Source organism: Urtica dioica, chromosome 2 (assembly GCF_054948205.1).
Source record: "Urtica dioica subsp. dioica isolate 48M chromosome 2, U.dioica_male_clone48M_v1_H2, whole genome shotgun sequence".
Classification (NCBI taxonomy): Eukaryota; Viridiplantae; Streptophyta; class Magnoliopsida; order Rosales; family Urticaceae; genus Urtica; species Urtica dioica.
Window position 1 is genome coordinate 45,712,385 of NC_142757.1, and position 3,490 is coordinate 45,715,874.

Genomic DNA, 3,490 nt, shown 5'->3' on the forward strand with positions numbered 1-3,490 from the left:
CCCACTTAGTTTTTGGAGTTGGTTCATCGACTCTTTTAAGTTCGGAAACAAATTTCCTAGTTAGAGAGCGACAGAGCGGACAACTAGAAGAGAATCCTAGATCGACATGTTCAGAGTAGTATTAGTGCATAAAGGCACAAGGTACATACTCGATCTTTTCCTATTTTCTATTTCGGGAAAGTGCGTGAGGGAAGTGTGAACTTCAACTCACTCGAACACTTGAAAGTTTGAGATTACACATCTTTTTATTTTTCGGCTTGTCTACAAGGAGACCTCCCACTCAAATTTTCAAGAGCATATAGATTTTGAACATATGTGATATAGATATAGTTTTGAAAACATTTTGAAATTTTATTTGATTTGGATGACAAAATATTTTCAAGTTTGAAAGTGAAAACGGATTTTCAAAATTCAAACTAGTTTTGTAAAAATTCAATTTCAATTAAACTTTCAAAAATCAAAACATTTTAATCTTACACATAATGTTTATAATCATATGAAAAACATTTTTGCTCAAGAAAATTTTCTCATTAGAGTTCTATAACTCATGGTAGTGGGGTTTGAAAATCCGGATTTCTAAAAAACTGGAGTTTCAGACAGCCGCGCACCTCGGAGTAAAATCGCCATATCTGGCGGCTCCGATGTCCTTTTGAGCCGAAACCGGTGGCATTGGACAGAGGACAGACAGAGCTTTAATTTGATGCAAGAATCATTAAATTTCGATTTCTGAGCAGAGAGTTATGCCACTTTTAATTCGGGTTTACTCGAGCTCGAAGAAAAAGAAATAAATTAAAACTTGGTCCTATTTAGGTGCGAAAAAGAATCAAGTGTAACGGAACGTTTTAAGATGTTGTTTAAAGCTTTTATTTGTGTTTTATTAGCAGGGTAATAACATAGAATAAAAGAAATAACAATGAGCATAAAACGAAAACGGTAAATAAAAGAAACTAGAAAGACAAAGTAACTAGTCACAAAATTTACCGAAATTTCTCAAACCTTTAAAACATGTTTTTCAATATAAAAAATTAAAACTTTTAGAACTGATTCTAATGTGTTTTAAAAACATCCCAAACTCATAGAAAATCAACATGCTTTTTAATTTAAAGACATGAGCAATAAATTTTAAAAAAAAATCTAAGATAACAATTCTAACTTGTCACAAAATTAGTAAACTTTCGAAAACGATTTTCAAGCTCATAATTTTAAAAACATGTACATGCTAATCTTTGACCATAGCTCTGATACCATTTGTTGAAATCGATCTAGGGTTTGAGAAAATAATTAACGCTTCGGTAAGCGGCGGAATTTTAAAATTTTTCTTTTACAAGTAAAACAGTTTTTACTAACCTAGACAAGTGCAAGTACATGTAATTAAAAACCAATATGAGCTAGAAGTTTACTAACCTTTCTTGAAGCTTGAACTTTGAAGAAGCTTTTGGAAAGTTTGCAACGCTCGTCTCCCCTCGCAGCACGTCTCTCTTTCTTTCCTCGGCACCTCGAGCAACCACGAAAGTTTCTATCACTAAATCACTCGAAAAGAAGGAATCAGTGAGTGGGCACTTTTAAACACTACGACTTAAGAACGAGTCTTGAAGTCGCAGAGCTAAACACTAGGTCGAGTGAGGACCTAGGTGCCAAAACAAGAAAAATCGAAAATAAACTAGAGAGAGAGAGAAGAGGGGCGGCAACCACAAGTTCTAGAGAGAGAAGCTCTCAATCTCTAACTTATGTGGAATGAGAAAAATGAGAAGAATGAGGCTCCTATTTATAGGAGAGGTCTTACCTTCAATAAGGTAGTTTCGTCTTCTATAGAATATCACATATTCATGAGCCAATTTCCTCTTTTCCTCTATGATGCACTCGGCCAAGGTGGGCTTCATTAAGCCTTGGATTTGTTTCCTTTTTTTGTTCCTTGCCTTGCATCTTACTTGTGTTGGGCGCCTACCTCTTATTTCCCTTAGAGGAAATTTGTTTCCTCTTTTTCTTTTGGCAAGTATCTTCATACATTTATGCACAAAATATTCTCTCTTGTTTCTTGGGTATTTGGGCGCCTATGACTTATCTAGAAAGGCCTTCTAGAAGCTTTTCCACTTGTTCATGACAACATGAAAAAGGCCCATTAAGAATTTTCAATAAAATTCTTATGAAATGAAATTAATTCACGAGGCGCAATAATCAAGTTATGGCCGAGTGACATTAAGTCATCAAATGAACTTGTCAAAAAATTTATTGACATTCATTTCATCATATGTCTCAAAAGACAAAATTACCCTTTTGACAATTTTCGTTCTTGTTTTGACTTAGCTTCCAGTTTAACTATTCCTATCGATGTGATTCGTGACAGTGACCTCATGGACCCAAATGAACAAAGCTTGAGCTAAACACTTGGACTCAAAAGTTCACAAACCTTTTCCAAGTTTAGCTTAATGCCAACTGACTCCACTAAAGAGCTGACACTGAAAATCTCTCGGTTCAAATGAATTTATTTTCTACTCAAGAATTCGACCTAATTATGATGAGCGGATCCACTGAATATTATCTATGTTTACCCTTCATGAATGTCATCAGCTAGTCGGGATTTACTAAATTACCATTTTACCCTTCTAGCTGTTATTTCCTCAACTCCTTTGTCGCTTGTGAATAAGTTAGAAACAATGTATTGACGAGGAGCTAACAAGTCACATTGTTTCATCCAAAAGAGTCAGGACTCAATTTGGACACTGGCCAGTTCATTTATTCACACTCCAAGGAACAAAGCATGAGGTGACATACATTGCATTTCAGCAATCTTGTACATGAATTCCATATCTATGAGAACTTCACAAAGTTACTCATGACAGACTCACAACTTAGTACTTCACCAATAGGCCTTGTTCGGAATCACATAGTGAGTCCGAACTTTGACTTTCTCAAATGAGAATACTAAGGTGTGAAATGGCATGTCTCATTTCAGGATTAAGGTAAGCATGATGCAATTCATACATAGTGACTTCGAGACATAAGAGATTAAATGGTTTGTTCTTATATTGTCTCTAGAAGTGCACTGGTCAATTCAGTACCTTCGGAAGATACCTAGAAGAACTATAGAGTCCCCAACTCTCAATGCCTCATAACCAGACATCATAGATTCTTCTAACAATCATACTGAGGTCAATAGTCATTTGACCCTTAGATTGCGAATATATCGTTTTAAGCAAACTACGAAGAGTTTGTTCATGCAAATCTACATTTGTCTCTTCGTAAGTTGTTAAGTTCGTTTATGGACTAAAAGACTAAGGTTTTATCATAAAGCTTCAAACAAAGAAAGAATGAATGAACGTTTCAACTTTATTAATGAATAGATAGGCAATTACAAGCAAGAGTCTTCATGAGACTTTATTACATCAAATGTACAAAATAAAGACTACAACTCTTCTTGTGGGCACCATTGACAACAAACTCCCACTTGACTCAAAGAAGGTGTGTGTAGTCCTTCATGCCTAATCCCTCA